General features: G+C 31.8%; 1 protein-coding gene across 1 annotated transcript in view; it reads left to right on the top strand.

Annotated features, from left to right (window-relative positions):
- The window catches only part of LOC108917618 (neuroligin-1-like), a 289,285-nt gene that overhangs the window by 206,007 nt on the left and 63,854 nt on the right, over positions 1 to 19,424 (top strand). The window lies entirely within an intron of this gene.

Here is a 19,424-nt window from a genome sequence, read left to right as displayed (position 1 = left end):
AATTAATTAAGTATAATAAAATTATTTTTATTTTCTATTTAAAACTTTTAATATTTTGCCGGAGGCGCCAGTAAAAAAAAATTATTTTGCACTAATATATAAACCCCAAAGCATTTTCCAGAAGGTAACCGCTTAAATTTCTGCATTCACGTTGATTAGAGAAATAAGAGAAATATTATCTCAACACCAGGTGATTCTATTAAACGTCTTGGTGTCAAGATTGTATCTGTCAAATTTTTCTGCCTGATGAGGTAAAATCTTTACATATTAACCAATCGAAAAACTACTGCACTCTTTACATATTAACTTATAAAACCAATCGAAAAACTACAGCACTCGCGATGAACCTGAAAAGTGATAATACATTTATTTACTGAAAATTAATTTTACAGTGCTGTATAAGTCACCAATTTTGGTTGAGATTGTAGGCTGCAGTTTGTTTAACCTGCACCTTGCAACTCAACTAAAACAGGTCACTATAGCTATAAGGAAACCAACAATATGAATACATTTGATTAATTTTTTCTGGAGACATGTTCTATCCATAATGCTAATAGCATTTTTTATCATACAATTTTTTAAAGAAACAGTGTACCCTGCACATGTTGTAGAAATAGAATCATATTAGAGACTTTCCATGGATTGTCATTTATCTGCTCAACTTCCGAAAATACATTTTTTATTATTTATTTTTAACTAATATCATATTTTAGGTACATAGGATATAATTTTTAATTTAGAATACATTGATATATAAGAAATGATGACATATTATAATCATGACATCATTTTCGTCATTTTATAAGCATAATAATAAAAAAATAGATATATTTATACTACTATAAATGCATACCAAAGAAAATTCCGAAATTTAAGTAGGTAGTACTTCGGAGAACTCAAGCAATTACAAGAGGCAGGCAAAAATATATTTTTTTCATATACTTTTTAACAGAGTATGATATCCCCTGTAATTTGACCCGCTGAAGACGAGCCATTAGAAATACTCCATCACGTCAGGATTTTCCCTTACCTCAAAAAATAGCTCAAAATCAATCAATCAATCTCGTGTTTTGTTAAAATAGTTAAAATTTAAAAATGAAAGTACAAAGACATGTTAATATTATCAAAATAAACATTTTTTATTCTTTCATTTTTTTCTCCAAAATCCATTCATGAAGAGTCATCGGTGTTTTAATAATGCTCAAAATGTATTGAAAATGGCTGCAATTTCAAAAGTCATAAGTGTCTGTCACTTACGAGAAAAAAGTGTAGGAATAAAAAGTTTTTATTTCGACCCTATTAACACGTATGTGCACTTTAATTTCAAATTCTCAACTAATAACAAATCGAGATTTCCACTGATTTAGAGCAATTTTTTTCAGGTTAGGGAAAAATCCTGACGTGATGGAACATTTCTGATGACTCCATCGTCTTCAGCGGATCAAAATACAGGGGAGTATCATACACGGTTAAAATGTATATGAAAATATTTTTTTGTATGCTTGTGTTATTATTTACAGGAAACATGCCTGTAATATATAATTTTTATGATAAATATTTGATGATGGTGGTTCCACCTTATAGCTAACAGTATCAACATGAAATTGCTCTTATTTTGGAAAATATATAACATATTATACAGGATGTCCCATTAATATTGCGAAAAAATTCAGGGGGAGTTTCCTTGACCAAAAATAAGAAAGAACGTTCCTATAAACCTATGTCCGAAAATGCTTCGTTTCGGAGATACAGGTGTTGAAATTTAGAGAAAATACAAGGTTTTTACTAATATCTGGAGAACCTTAATTCCGATTTTTTGAAATTTGGTTTGTTTATAAAAACGGTAGATGTTTTCTGACGTAATTTGCTTTATTTTATCTATTCCAGCGGCGTCCGGGGACTCACTCCTGTTGATCCTTTCCTTCTTTCTTCTTATTTTTGGTCAAGGAAACTTCCCCTGATTTTTTTCGCAATATTAATCAGACACCCTGTATATTAGTTAATTTGCAATTAAAAAGGTGGAAGTTAAATAAATGATTTACAATACCTGAAAAGTTTGTAACGTGTTCCTATACCATTTTCCGTAAAAAATACATTTGCAACTATTTTGCTGATTTGCATATTTTGATTTCGAAGAACTCTTTATATATGTTTATTTTCGTCTCAGTCAAATATTTTAACAGCAAAAGAGTATATTACTATGTATAATAAAAAGGGAGTTACGGATCACTGTATAAACCCAATTTTCAAAATTTTAGATTATATTTTCTTTGACTTTCAAAAGCTTGTATTTTCAGATATATTTTTGAAAATATATTTTTTCGCATTTCCGCACCTTCTGTTTTGAAAATTATGTATTTACGGATGGAAATATTATTTTTCATATTATGATCACTAGAATTCACTAGAATTCAAATTTTAGATGTGGTTGTAACAAAAGCCAGGACGCGCGGTCATTTATTTATTAGTTCCCGGAACGGAAAGTAAGATATTTCAGTCGTCACAAATTATCGGAGGGTTAATGGGTTTCAAGTAGGTCGCCAAGATCGTCCTTCGGAGAAATTTGCCAATATTTTTAACGAGTTTACTTAAACTGTCGGGGCCATGTGTTAAGCGTCTAGTATGAGAAAAAAAATCGATATTTCATAACGCGCGAAACCACAAGAAGAGCGTGGAGATTTCAAATTAGAATTAAATTATATTGTAAAATTGATAGTAATTCGAAAAGAGAGTATACCTAAGCAGCTGGGTTTTTTTGACGGATTTTTCCTAGCTATAAGAGTAGATTAAAATGAGATCGACTAATCCGTCCCGTAATTGCCACGCGGAGTCATAGGAGAAGGCTAGGGTTACTAGTAAGTCATATAATTATTGTTATAAATGTAAATTCAGTCAATTAGATAATTATTAAAGCATCCCGATATTCATGTCCCCGCCAATAAGATAAGAATCGAAACTTGTGGACCAAAGAAATGGGCATGGTCAAAGCGAATTGTGGAATTCGAAAAGGATCTGCAAGAAAAAGGCAGTTCGGTCTTAGGTTTCACATTGAGCAGACTAATTATTAACTTTAGAGTCTCGGGCTAATTAATTAAATTTAATAGTTTTCCAAATTTTGTATAAAGCGCGCATTCTCTGAATCTCGGTACGCTGGTCGCGATTGAATCAATTAATCAATAATGTCGTCGAGCCGTTGCGTTGTTATTTATTTGTTTGTTTTGTTTATTGTTAATAAAACCCTTCCTGGAAGTTTGGTGTTTCCTTTTGTTTCTCCAACTTCAGTGCCACACTGTATAGCCAGCCACTGGATTACATTCCACGTAAGCGATGAATGGTAAGTGCTTGGAAATGCATTTTCTGAACATACAACATTTCTAAGTTCCCACGTATTAATTAAAGTATAATTATTCTCGGTTGTTGAATAAAATAAATTATAGTGTAACTGTTATGAAAGACCAAGTAAACCTTTCAAATTAGGATTCTTACACAAAAAACAAAACTACATGAAATCGGGAAAACATCCCTTGCCTACTAATTCCGAGACAAATAAAAATGCCTCCCCTTTATCTGCGCTTCCCTAACTCAACTTATAATACAAAGTAACTCCGTTGTGAAGACCTTTGTGAAGCGCTGAAAATGATAACAATGCACTGAAAGAAACTGTCCCGGAGTTTCACGCGTCGGCGGTATACAGTTGGAGGCGCCGCCGTGGTGAAAGGGAGAGCGATGCGCCAAAACGCCAACGTTTTTAAGGGAAGATGTATAACCAATTCCCGAACCATTGTTCTTAACTGTGTAGTCTCGTACCTGCGATGCTAATCTATTCGGGAAAGAAAATCTAATCTACCACACTTCACTATCGGCTACTTAATAGTTGCTGTAAAATAAGTCTACGAGGATTTTTTCTAGTTGGTATAGAAATTTTAACACTGAAAAGTGATTCAAGTGTAGTAATATTCAATTGAAACTAAACAACTCGAATTATTCTCGAAACAAATAATAAAATTTTAGTTAGATTGCTGTTCGACTAATGGTGTTGCAAACTAGGTATATAAATATGGTTCTAGGTTCTTCTTCATCCCAGAAATAATAAAGTATTAAAAGCAGCGACATAAAATCAATATTATGCTGATTCTGAATCTTTGTTATGTACTTCTATGGACTGTTGAAAGTAAGTCTGTGTCGGAGAAACAACAAAATTTATTCTAGATACCTGTTAGGTATTACGGGGTTAGGGAGTATGTACAAGGTGATCACGCGAAAATTGTCTCTCTCTTTTACTTCGTTATTATCTGAAATACGAAATAAAGTTAAGAATAAAGGTTTTTTAAAATGTTTCGACTGTTACCGTTAACTCTTGTTTATTTTTTACCCACCACTGGGCAGCGTAAACTGTGCATCCTAAAATTAGCATGGTAAGTTGTATCAGTGCGCTATCAGCGTTGCCAGTTGTTACCTTTTTAAAACAACAATAGCAATTAATTTAATAAAACATATTGCTTTTGTATGAATGAAGTACCGAACATTAAGAAAAACAATGTATTGTTTTTGAAAGAAATTAATTGAAAAAGGGCCCAAAGCTTTCTACAAATATACACGTTCTCGAATTTCAAGCAAAGTTTCTATTCCAATGATTAAAAATAAAAATGGTAGTATGTGTAACAATCGTATTGAAGTCGCTGAGACCTTTGCGGAAACTTTCTACGAAGCATTCTCCTCAAGTTCAACTAGTCAACCTCCTCAACTAAGTATTAATACGCGAGTAGTATCTACACTGGAAGAAATTCAAATATCTAAGTCCTATGATTGTCCACAAACAACTTAGTAAACTGCGTACTGATTCATCGCCAGGTGTAGATTCAATTAATCCACTATTTTGTCCAAATGTGCAAACAATTTATGTGCGCCACTTTGTGAAATTATGAAAAAATCCTTTGATACTGGCCAGTTACCATTACCAATTTTCAAAAAAGGTGACAAACTTTCCAGTACCAATTACCGACAAATCAACTTGACGTCTGTGCCATGCAAGGTTATGGAGAGGATTATTTGTGAAGAGCTCATCAAATTTTTACTTAACTATGATATCATACCTCAACACCAACATGGATCTTTCCCTAGTCGTTCGGTTGTGTCGAATTTACTGCAAGCTATTAATTCCTGGACTATATGTGCAGACAACGGACAACCCTTAGATGTTCTATACTTAGATTTTTCTCGAGCCTTTGATAAAGTGCCGCACTCCCGTCTGTTGAATAAACTGAACAACTTTGGTGTCCGTGGCAAACTTTTAAACTGGATCAAGTCTTTTCTAGAGGATCGCCAATTTATGGTTCGTGTTGCTGACAGTTTCTCCGAAAAACGGAAGGTATTAAGCGGTGTGCCGCAGGGTTCAGTCCTTGGACCAATTTTATTTCTAATATACGTGTCAGACCTTATCAATAACTGCAGGTCTCAAGTGTTATCTTATGCAGATGACCTTAAATTGTTTTCCTCGCCTTCTTCGCTTCTACAAGAAGATCTTGATATGATTCTGAATTGGTGTTCTGAATGGTTGTTGCCTCTTAATCCCGAAAAGTGCTGTGTACTACACATGTCCAAAACCAATCCTAGACTAGCATATAACATTAATGGAATCGAACTACCGAGTATTACACATCAAAATGATCTTGGCGTTGTTATAACAGAGTCTCTTTCCTGGAGTGCACATGTTACAAAAGTTGTGAAAAAGTGCAATCAATTAATTTTCATAATTAAAAAATCTTTCTGTGACCTCACCATCAGCATGTTTCTCAAGTTATATAAATCCTATATTCGCCCTCAGATAGAATTTGCCGTAGCCATATGGTCTCCGTTATTAAAGCAGGACATTGCAAGATTGGAAGATGTTCAAAGGCGTGCTACAAAACTCCCAGTTGGTTTTAAACATCTTACATATGAATAACGTCTTATGCGCCTCCGTCTTCAATCATTGGAAGTGCGACGTACTCGTGGTGACCTCATAACAACTTATAGAATGCTTCATGGTGAATTATACTATCCAGAAAGGATGTTTCAACTAAACACTGATTCTCGTCTTAGAGGTAACTCCTTGAAACTTAAGAAAGAAAATTTCCACACTCGCAACAGACATAATTTTTTACCTAATAGAATTTTCGACCAGTGGAACTCCCTACCAGATTATGTGGTTTCGGCACCATCTCTTAATTCCTTTAAGAATAGACTCGATGGCCACCTTAATACCCAAACAGGATAAACAAATTTTTCTACAATATGTATACATATTTTATTTTATGTTTTTACTGTTTGCATTCGTGTCATTAATTTTTGTTTCTTATTTTTCTCTTTTTATTGTACTTTTCTTATCAACCATGTATAGGATAAGCTTTTTTTTGTATTAGAGCTTAACAAGCATTTGCTTCAGTTCTTAAAAGTTCTTAATAATAATAAATCACATTTTTTACAAGATTATTAAATATTAAGTACTTAATATTAATACGTAAATACATTTCTAATTGTAAATATAACTAATTTATGTTTCAAACCATTTTTTTATATCTTTCTAAAAGTTTGTAGAACAGCTTTTTCCAAGTCACATTTTTGTTGAGTACTTATTTGTGTTAAAGCAGCTGAAACATCATTTCTTGTGAGCACTGATTTTCTCGAGGGGTAAACCACTGGGGAACTTTTTGTACATGTCCCCAGGAAGTCGGGAAGAAGTTGGAGGAAGTTATAAGGAAGTTGAGGAAGTTGAAAGGAATTCCGAATGAAAGGAATTCCGAAGAAAGTCGAGGAAGTTTTTAGGAATTCCAAGGAAGTTGAGGAAGTTTGGAGGAAGTCGGGAAGTTGGAACCAAACTGCGCATGCGTGAACGGTAAACGCATGCGCAGTATTATCTTTTATAGAAAAATGCGGAGAATGTTAAACATTTATGTGGAGGAATTACCAAGCAGTCTAGGGAAGGTCCGAGGAAGTTTGAGTAAAGTATAGAGAAGTTTTTGTACAGAATTCAGGGAGCGGTTTACCCCTCGGATTTTCTGGAAGAAGTGACAACCGCGTTAACTTCGCTCGTCTTTGTGCTCTGACTAGTGGATTTAGTTCTTGCAGTAGGTTCCTCAGTTTTTGCCCTTTCTTTTGCGGATACTTTTTCCGTCCAGAGCAAATATATTTCATTTAATTTCACAATATATTTAAATATATTTAGATCGATTACCCTTATGTCAGGACAGGTTCTCAATAGCATTGAAAAACAGTTGATCTGATGTTAATTCAGGTTCACAACACATAATTATGTCATCACTGGTAAACTTCACAAAGTTAGCACTTCTTGCACAGCTAGAATGAAAGATACTGTCGCAATTTGCACACTTTATACCGTTAACAACATTCTCATTACACCTTTTGCCGCAATTATTTCTCTCCGTACTTTCGGGAGGACATTCACTGTTCGCCATATTGGCTAGATATAAAAAGTTACAGAATTATAAATAAAATACGGCATGTTGCTACTCTCTTTTGTTTTCCGGCCAATTTAGCAGCCAATCGGTACTAGACATATTAAATTAATCCAAAATAAACAAAATGCAGCAACAGAATTAAGTTGTGAAGAGTTTAAACTTAAGCAGAATCCGATCCTGTTCCGAACGCTTACGAAGAGTAATGAAGGTTAGCTTCCGTTGTTCAGTTAAAATTCCAAATAGCCGCCATTAAAAAGCTGCTATGCCAGTTGATTTCACACCTAGCATGATATGACGGGATGGTAAACGGGTAAAAAACAAAGTACCACGTTAATTCGACGAAACGGGAATGGCCGAGTACCTACGGCATCACCACTTGATTGTGTTACATTTTAGTTTGAGAAGTGACTTTTTGCAGTGTAAGTGTATAGCGTTATAAGTTAATTATATCAGTGTTTAGTGACGTATATGTTCTGTTTTTAATTTTTTGTGTGATATTAATTAAGAAATAGTTGATGTGGTTAGAGCCTAAGTTTTGTCAGGAGTAAACAATGCTGTAGCAAGAAGAAAATATCAGATAGACTATTCCGACCCGTAAGTACCGAATAAGAAAACGTTTATAATATTGGTTTAACATTTAAGAGATTATGAGAACTTTGAACGCCAAGTAGGATGGGAAGAAAGGCAGGAAATGAGAAACCTAGAACCAGAAATTTTAAACCTAGCAGAAGAGGATCCTGGCATCAGTACTCGAAGATTAGCCACAAGATTTGAAGTAGGTATGTGATGTGAGTAAACAGATTATGTTTTACTTATTTTTGTGTGTTTCATTTATCATTACTTATTTATTACTGTTTGATTACTTATTAGGTACTGTTTCATAGCATATCTTGTTAAAAATAAATAAATTTTCAATAAAAGTAACTCATCAAAGAATTGTACTTCAAGGTGGAGGATGTGAAAACTATATAACAGTTAACATTTCCTTTAAATTATGAGATTTCACGAAAATGCATATCACAGCTCCCAAGTGTGCACACGCTGCTCTATTGTTTGAGGCCACACTAGCTTGTCCAGCGGCGGGGTATGACAATTATTAAAGAAAAAGGTTAAAAAGAACTTAGTGTTCACGATGGAAGGAAACAAACTAATGATACGTGTTTCTAAAAGTCAAATGCCATATAAATATGATCCCCATTAAAAGTGACACCCTGTATAAGTTGGAGTACTTTGTTCAGCGGTCCAGAATATTGAATTTTGCTGGTAGTACTCAATATTTTATTGAAGCCTTAGTTATACCTATTTCCTGTTCTTGCATATTATTATTATTTTATTATTTATCATTAATATAGTCTTTTATATATACTTTTATATTAGACATTTATTGGAAAGTAACATTCTGCCAATGCCGCCACCTTTAGAGAGTTTCCAAGGCCAGAGCCATTTTTTGTTCTGATTTTTATTTGTTTACTTATTTGGGTTAACCTCGCTTGGTTAATTTGGGCAGGCCCGATTTATTTTTACCTAAATAATGTGCTTATCGCCGGGTATAGGGATGTCCGGCCGAAGCCGGGACCCTACAGAAGGGATTGTGTCTGCTAGGTACCGGGTACAAACCGCCATCAAACTGCATTTACATTATTTATACTAACATCCGATAGTTTGAAGATGACGGCTTGCCTGGTAAACTTGGAAATTTCAATTTATTAAAGATATCACTATGTGTGCACCAGAGTCTATATTTAGTTTCCAGAGATTATTTTTATATTCTCAAAATTCAAATTGTTTCAACTAATAAATACTGTAACTATTGGTACACTTATACAATAATATCATCTTAACTCAGACCTGTTGTTAAATTTATCTAGAAAATTGACGAATAAAAGAAATGTAACATACATTAGAGTTAACAAGATAAGCAAATAAAGAACTATATTTTAGAAAAATTTGGTATAATCCCTAAGCAAAATGTTCATTGCCCCGGTTCTATAAGTTTTTCTTTTAACTTGCAGGAAAAGTCCTTCCTCTTCATTTATGGATTTAAATGCATACCTCATCAAAAATCATCTTTATTTGAATTTATTTTACTTATTTGTTCACCAAGATACCGCTAAACAATATATGGGTTGAGTTCACTTGTTTTTATTAATTATTCGTTCATTCATTCATTAATTTCTTCGTTTGTTCGATCGTTCGTTCAGTCATTCATTCAATCATTCATCCATCCATTCAATCATTCACTCACTCACTCACTCACTCACTCACTCATTCATTCATTTATTCATTCACTCATTCATTCATTCATTCATTCATTCATTCATTCATTCACTTATTCGTTCATTCATTAATTCATTCATTTATTTATTTATCTACATCTTCGTTATTTATTTATTTATTTATTTATTTATTTATTGAAGAACAATGTTGCAAACTGTCAATACAACATACTAAATGATTATAAAATAAGATAACTAATAAAGATAATTAAGGTAAAGTTGACGTAAGATTTCTAGGTTTACAATTAAATACATCTTTAACATCTTTATCATTTAAGTGAATTAAAATCGAAACACAATTCATAAAAGAGAGAATATTTAAGTAAATTTGTTCGTGGAGTATTAAAGTAAAGTATCATTTCTAATATATTAAAGCAGTCAATTTTGTTATTTAATAATTTGTATAAGAACACGAAGGATTGATATTTTCTTCTATTTTTGAGATATAAAATATTTTATGTATTATTTCCGCAAAAAAAAAACATTTTTTATATTATGTAAATATTATTAAAAAATTAAAGAAACCTATTTAAATTTAAGTTTGCAGTAAAATCTTACTTGAGAAATAGACAGCAGTAAAAATATGTCTTTCTATGGTTTTATGCTGAAACTTAGGACTGCAATTTTCAGTATAATCATTTGTGATCATATATAACCATTTTATTATGTAATTTTTTTTAAAACTATCGGGAAATTTCACTGTATTTTGGAAATTCTGTATGTTTACTTTCATTGTATTTTTATATATAGCAGACAAGTTTGCCGAATTGTGTAAAGAACATATAAAAGTACTTTTCAGGATGAATTTAATGTGTAATAAAATTGCACTAACCTTTAACCGAAATATAATTAATTCTTTTCCACAGTGTAGGTACTTAAAATATCTAAACTATATATAAAAGAAAACTTAACATTTAACTGTTGTGTAGGTGCAAGGAAATTGAGAAGGCTCCTTTAATACTCTGTCTTTATTCAAAATAAATCTTTTTCACTTCTGTCAGCTAGATTTTTACAGATAAATCAGATAAATGTGGTATAAGTTCATTAAGATGAATGGAAGAAAAACTTAGATATTTTACTCATTGTGGTTATAAATTTATTTAACTTTCAAAACAATCAAAATTGCCTACTCTTAAGATTATCTATATTAAATATAATTATTGTAATATTGATGTTCTGTTTTTTTCAGATGTAACTTGTAAAATCGCTTTTAATTAAAACAAAGACTAGAGGCATCTCACTTACATTACAATAAATAAATAATTTTGTTCAATTGATATTTCTTCATTTTTAATTATATTTTTTAAGATAAGTACAAAGGACTTTTATTGAAAATACAATTAATCCATTTATCTCTGAGATTGGTCTAACAGTATTTATCCTCAAATTATGGGAGGCTGTTACAGTTCTTTTATGCCTCGTTTTTTATGAAAATAAACGCTCATTTAGCTGTACACTCGTGGAAAATAAATAATTACTCCCCATTTTCTTCACCCATTCTTTGTTATAAATATGTAATTAGGGGAAATCTAGCATTGAAATTGCAATCAAATAAAAAAAAAATAAATTAGGGATACAAGCCAGCAGATGTTTTAATCTAAATATATCGCAGGCAGAGGAATGAAATTTCGAGACATAAAATATTTTACGAAGATTATTTTTATACATTTAAAGCGAATCAACCCTTTTAGGGGTGGATGCTAGCAGGGATGGTGAACCCCCATCGAGTTCTGATTCACAGATTTTAAGAGGAAAACTCTTCGTGACCCAAATGATAGTTGTTTTCTTATATTTTAAATTGTATTGTAAGTCAACAATATTCATTGATACAAACCATTTTTTTTTTAATTCGATAATTTAAGAAAAATACCCAAATGAAATACATTTTGTATTAATGGCAATGGAGCACATATCTATTGGTGTATTCATTGCAAATTTTCAACATTTAACGTTTAAAAACTGAGATCTGTCCATTCCAATCAATATTGCACATAGTAACAAAATTTTACTGATATAATTTACCATCAGATATATTTTTACCGTTTTATTATTTTTATCTGTGTGGTAGTAAAGATCTATGACGATTGGCTTTGTCATTATTGACACAATACACTTTCAGAATTTAGTGAGTGCAAAAATATTGGTCACTTCAAGGGCTTTAGGGGCAGACAGTAAATGTTTTTATATATTGATTTGTTAAGCTAAATTAGTTTTACTTTGAGAGCTAATAGCCTTGTGGATATGAGGGTTATGTAATAGGATTTAGCATAACAACAACAAGTACGGGATTGTTTAACCTAATTCTGTAATATAAACGTTTAATATAGCCAGTGGTGATTTACAAGTAGATTCTGTGGTTGTAACAACACACCATACTACGTAGACATCTTCGTTGAGAATAAACAGGGCAAAATCTTAGACAAACACACTGAAAATCATTAATTCAAAGTGGCTTACGACATACAGGGTGATTCGGTCATAATGTCATTAATTTTATCATGTAATCGGAATGCCTAATAAAGACAGAAAATCGAAAAAAAATTACTACACCTTTTAAAAAATAAACAAATTTGTAGTTACAGTTTGTTTTTAAATACCTGCTTTCAAATAAATTACACTATAACAAATTTATCTTCATAGATGTAATAATAAACATTTTTCAGTTCAATTAAGATTTTGTGTAATCTTTATGTGCAGAACACCTTTATTCTGTAACAATTTAGCTTTTCTTTAAAATTGATCAGCGACGTTAAAAGTGTCATGAAATTTCAAAAAACTCATAGATGGATAGATTCAACTTAAAAAAGGGCAATAATTAACCGTCTATCACGCTACTGATGGCTGTAGTATTTGTTTTGTAACAGCAAGGTGATGTTTCGCATTGTATTAGCTATGTTTTGTCCAAATTTGGTTAGTGCGTCTCACTCGGTCTGTTTTCAGCCACGAAAATTGAACAATTTCAAATATTTCAAATTTTCACCACCAAGAACGGCAGTGACAACATTTTTCAGACCAAGGCAATGGTTGGCATTGTATTAGCTATATCCTGTCCAAATTTGGTTAGTGCAACTCTCTCGATTTCGAAAATTCAATACCTATGTATGTTTTCAGCCACGAAAATTGAATCATTCCAAATATTTCGAACACGGCGGTGACAAAATTTTCAAAAGTAATGCGATGTTTCGTATTGTATTAGCTATGACGTGTCCAAATTTGGTTAGTGCATCTCTCTCGGTTTTGAAAATTCAATACCTACGTATGTTTTCAGCCACAAAATGGGATAGTTAAAATATTGGAATTTTCACCACCAAGAACGGCGGTGACAACATTTTTAACACCAAGGTGGTATTTGGTATTTTATTAGCTATGTCCTGCCCAAATTCGGTTAGTGCAACTCTCTCGGTTTCGAAAATTCAAAATCTATATATCTTTTTAGCCACGAAAATTGGATCATTCCAAATATTTCGAATTTTCACCACCAAGAACGGCGGTAACAACATTTTTAACAGTAATGCGATGTTTCGCATTATATTAGATATGTTCTGTCCCAATATGGTTCGTGCTCATAATTAGAGTCAATAAAAAGGAAATTCGGATCCAAAATATAAAAATAAATATTGAACAAAAGAAGTTGATTTAACACTAATGCACCTTGTAATTTTGAAATTCCCTCGATAAAGAAGGATAAAAAATACGACAAAAAAAACTCGTGAATGAGGGATCTGGAAATATTTACTCAGATTTAAGATAAAGATGTACTAAATATGAGCTATTTAAAGTACCTGTTTTTTATAGTCGCGTGTTATATTGAAGAATAATTAATCATTCAATTAATCAATTAAAATTGACAAAATACTCAATATTAAATGAAAATATACGCAATATGTCAGTGGATTCACACACTACTTTTAATGTGTTCACTTGCCAACTATTTAGAGAGTACGTAACAAAAACTTCTTTTCATTAACTATCTGAGATGGGAATGATAGAATTTTTAGTAGCATTGCATTGTTCTCCATTGTACTAGCAATTTTGGTTAATGTCGTAAATATGAAGTTAAGGGGGTATATGGGTCATCCATGAATGATGAATATGCCCAATAACTCAATACTCTTATCAAATTTTTACCATCTGAGACGATAGTGACGGAATTTTTTGTATAAAAGCGTGTTTTCTATTGTACTAGCAATATCATGTGAAGTTTTGGTTAATGTATCTGTTGTAATTACGAAGTTGTGAGTGGTGTTTATGTTATCATTGAAAGAAGAATTACTAATTAATTATGATCTTATTAAGTTTTCGCTCCCTGAGATATCTGTGGATATATACAAAGGGGTATTTCCGAGAAACGAAATGGTCCAATCATGGAATTTGTGAAATTCCGCACATGTGGCCCAATATAAAAAATGTATTGTCCGCGTATCAAGAACGACAATAAAAGCGGCCTCTGAGACATTCTTGTCAATTTCGGTGGTGTGATGAGAATAAATTCATATAAATGAGGGGGGACTATCGACGTGTATTAAACCGGCAAAGCAGCTGTAAATTAGAATTTAATACGCGTCATTCCTACGCACTTTTTTTTTATATACAAAGTTGACTCATTACTGCATGAACTTAAATAAATGTAAGTCGAAATAAAGTTCACAAATATTTTTATATAAAGTATACAGTACGTTTTAAGATTAATGAGACAGATATTAGAATAAATTTTGTAAGAAGATTTGGTAGGAAAAGTTGGAAACTGTCAGAAATGCAGTTTTGTTCAGAAAAATGTTTCTTGATGGGTAAAATATGGTCATACTCAATATTTCCTGATAACCGCAAAACCTTTTTTGTAATTTTACTCGCCTATTTGGTCATTATTATATCTGAGGTGTACCTCAACTCCTACTTCAGCTACAACATAAAAATCAATATTAAGAATTGTGACTACACTCTGAGTCTTTTTTTCTCAATTTGGACGTTAAGTTTTAATAACAGCGAATCATTTTGTAGTTCTAAATGAACTAAAACTAGATTTTTATATTTCTCTAAACTCAATAACTGTTTTACAAAAAAAATATATTCAGAAGGTGTTCCGTATTGTTTATTTATTACTTCGAAGGAATTTTTCTAAATTATTTTGTACTGTTCGTTTAAGTTAGATTGAACAAACTGCACAAAAATTTGCATCGATTTTTTCGCATTCTATACACCGGTACAGTGTATCGTTTTACCGAAAATCTCAGTTGAATGAGGGGCCGTTTAGGAAATAAATTTTAAATTGATATTACTATAATGTCACATTAACTTAGAATTCAAAACAATATTAAATAATATTTATGCTTCTACATCGGCGAAACGACTGGTAAATTCTAAATATAATCCCTTGTGTATTATTTATTGATAATACACAAAATTTAATGATAATTTTCGGTAAAACGATACATTATATGGGTTTTCAATAAGTATATCTTTTTTATGTAGAATTGTCCACGGAATTTAAAAATGAATCACAAATGATCATTGACATAGAAGTTGGGGTAAAAAAATCCCGCTTTACTACCCATTCCTACGCCACTGACCTACAAAAATTTATAAATTTCACAGCAAATTATGCACGTGTGTTAATACCACACCAAATTTGAATCAATTTGTTATAAGAATACTAAAGATTTCATAAAGAATATGATTTTAAAAACCGACCAATGCGTACAGTGAACGCGGTGAGACTTATACCCTTAATTTATAACGCAATTTTGAATTATTTATTGAGTTCTATTTGTGGTTAAAGTTTAATTCACCCTGTATACACGTTTCATTTGAGTTTTTTATATTCTTCGTTTAACAATTGTAATATAATCAAATATTTATAGAGTTGCTAACAAAAGTAACGAAGCACAATATACATTTTTTTTAATTTATGTGTATAAAAATTATCAAAGTACAGTCTTTTCAGTTTGAACTTCTTGCAGAAAATGTTAAATGTGGGAAGTGTTACCAATACAAATTAGACAACTCCATGTTAAAGGCAAATAGTCATATTTTTCAATTGTAAATTATTTACAAATCCATAGAGCACCTAGAGTGTATGTTTCCTATCCTAATGGGAACCGGTGAATACAAATTGCGGGGAAGTGGAGTGTGAGAGGTAATCTGACCGCGCATACTTTGAACAGGTCCAGATTAAGCAATATTTTTACACTTATGACAAATATTCATTTTTCAAGTTTGGAATTCAGAAAATATTATATTTTTTTTGTCTTGCTTGTATTAAATAAACCTACAAAATAATTTAAATATATTTATTGTTCTTTAAGTGTTGTTAGTTTATTTAATATTTATCTTTTAGTAGATTTCACTGAATTAGATATTATGACTATATGATTTATTCTCATATCGATATACTTTTCACATACAGTCCTCACAAGTTTTTATGCATATTTTTAAATAAGTTCACATTCAAAAAGTTTTTTAATACATGATACATAATTTTATTATTATGTAGCTTGGATGTACCGTTTTTATAGGAGTTATTAAAAAAATATATTATCATTTCTATTTCTTAAATTTAAACGACAGTACGCTTACCACTCTTGGCAAGTTTAAAGTTGGCACTACATTTTATTAATAATAATAAACTTCTCTTGAAAATGTATAGAACATATTACAGACGATTTTGAGGGCGCCCAACTTTTTTTCTTAATGGCTTAGGAAACCTAAGAATAAAAACAAGAAAATGGGTAATACAATTTTATTCAGTAACTAATCACCGGTAATTTAACATTAATGTATGTTTGTTATTGAAATTATGTGTTCAATATTTATATAAATAAAAATAATTATTTTAAATAGCGATCATGAAAATAAACTCCAATTGTGACCAAAAACTAATTGTAAATAGCTGGTTGATAATATGAGCCTGTATATTTACATCAGTTAATAACGTGGGCACTAAAAACATGAAACCAACACTGGAAATAAATGCATGTGAGAAGGAAAATGCTGCGCGAAACCCCTCGAAGTGCCATAAAATATTTGTGTATTATTACTTATCTAAAGAATTAAATTTCAGCACTATTGTTATCAGATCTGCTATTACAATCGTCAACGATACACTTCCCCGTGATTGCGCAAATAAAAACAATATACTTAATAAAATAGCGACAATGTTAACACAGCGAATGTCTAACAGCGACTGAGAGCGCGAGGCTGGCTGGGCAGAAGTTAGGCTGACGGTTGACTTCGCCGGCTTGCCTCTACAGTTCAGTCTATTTTGTCTACGTACAAATCACACAAGTGAAACTATGGTTAAAGAAAGGCAATAATCATGGAGCCGTCTTTAGACACATCTGTAAAACATGTTTCATATATTTCGAAATAGTGACATAGACTCATTCAATTCAAGTACATTACTATTTTTTAGTTTGGTACTGTAGTATAACAACCCCAGGTTCGATCGAAAAAAAAAAATATAAACGTAGTTGTGGCCAAAAATATGTGATCGTCATAAGGAATACCTACGTGGTATACATCTATTTTTAATTGACCGGAAGGCGCTGGCTACTAACTTTACGTACAACAGTCTTTAAATTAAACATGTGACAAATAGAAAGAACAACAAATACATTAACAACCATTTAACATAAAAGGATAGTGCCAGGCTCACCAAGAGCTTCTGTGGGGAAAGAGCATGGCAGAGAACCCATGATCGTTGCTCTAGCTACCCAAATATAAATACAAAGCAACCGCTAACCAAAGGCATAAATTAAGATCCTTTGCTAATGATAATTAACACCCGACTTATTTAATTTCTCACTAAATGTCATCTCACTCGAATTTGACATACACACTTCCAAGCAAAACTGAAGAGGTTTGTTGTTAGTTAGCCGGCAGGGCCGGAAGGTACTGGAGTCCGATACGGGAGGCAATCCAGATATGAGTTGAGATTTCGGAAGATCTGTTTTAGCAATTCTTTTTTTGTATTTAATTATTCTTTTTCAGATTCATTCCTCACGGGCGAAAATGTTAGTAAATTCAATAGGACTCTTATATGCGTATGACATAAAGTGAGCACAAGAAATGCTTTATTATTTGTTTTTCGAACAACGTAATCATGATAAAACAAGTTATATGTGAAACAAAGGAGTTGTTATTGCAATATCTGGGCATGTAATAAATAATGAGCAATCGTTAATAATAATTGTAACAATTTTACGTTAGAAAAATATACGCCCCTGAGCATAAGACAATGAAGGCTAAACATATAAGAATTATTATCATGAAACGTCTATAATCATCACAATCATAAGATTACATAGAACAAGTAACAACAAAGCACTTAAAGAATAATTACCTGCTAACTAATACCGGTTAAACACTTTTAATTTTTTCACTACTTATATATTTTCACTGTGCACCGATCGTCTTACTTTTCACTCTGCGCTATCCTCACTTTCACTATCTAGGCTTCCTTTCAGAATTCCCCACCTAAGCGTTTGTTTTTGCGCTCCCTTCTACGAACTGTTAATATTACGTTTTCATTATTATACACACTCACGTAACAGGTGACGTCGAAGTTGATATGATAAGTATGGTTTTACACAGTACCTAATCTACTCGTGAAATTTTTGATATAACTACAAGAATTTGGTACATAGATCTTATTCAGTTTTTATGTAGATGGTTGTAGATGCGAAGTTTGGAAAGTATCCAGCATGATTTAGGCATCGCGGTGGTAGGTATTTTATTCTTCAACATTATCAATAGAAACTTAAAAATATGTATCATAATAATTATGAATAATTATTTCGTTATCTTAGGAAACGTTTGTTAGTAGGTTATCTATAACTCCATCCATAACTTCCATTAATGGTTTTAAGCATACTCAATTTGATTAAGAATTCGAGATCTAACCCTAGATAGAATAATTTGTTTTTTCAGATAACCCGGTACAATTAGGGTCCGACCGGATGAAATATATAAACCGGACACTTAATTTGGACCTTTCCTCCTAAGGGGACAACAAATGCAAGCAGGTGGAATACGTAATATAGCAGGAAGCCCTCCTGGTGGGACCTCTCGCATAGATTTCGCTGCGAGAGACATATGTGCGCATTTTGTAAGCTATGAAAAAAAAATATATAAATGCTAGCGACGAAAAGATGAGCCAAAGATTGTCTTCATAAAACAGTTTTTGTCTAAAAGAGCTCCAACAAAAAAAACGTATCACACGGGAACAATTACTAGATATTTTATTACGATTTTTAGCTTGTGCAAAAAAACTCACAATTGTAATCATATACATATAAAAGTATTCTTGTGTAACTCAAAAAAAGTTAAATGTAAAATGCAATAACGTAGTATTGTAAAAATATTTACTAAAATATATTTTTCCAAAATGATTTTGAAATTTTTCAAATAATATTGGGAAAGCCTTACCACGTGCACAGTAAAAGTTCCTGTGATATTTATGCCTTTTACACAGATGTGTTGTCCTTGGCATTCTGGTTGTGAATAATTGTACAAAGCAAACTAGAATATATAGATTTACTTTAAGAAACGAAAGATATTATGGTTTCCAATTTTCTTATTTATAAAAACTTAATTGATGTCAAGTTTTATTGGTGTACAAAAACATAAGAAGTTTTAATTATCTATACATATACAACAGTATTTTCCAAATTTGTTTATTGACTACAATTGAATA

Source organism: Anoplophora glabripennis, unplaced genomic scaffold, assembly GCF_000390285.2.
Source record: "Anoplophora glabripennis isolate ALB-LARVAE unplaced genomic scaffold, Agla_2.0 scaffold71, whole genome shotgun sequence".
Lineage (NCBI taxonomy): Eukaryota > Metazoa > Arthropoda > Insecta > Coleoptera > Cerambycidae > Anoplophora > Anoplophora glabripennis.
This window is presented reverse-complemented; position numbering and strand designations above follow the sequence as displayed.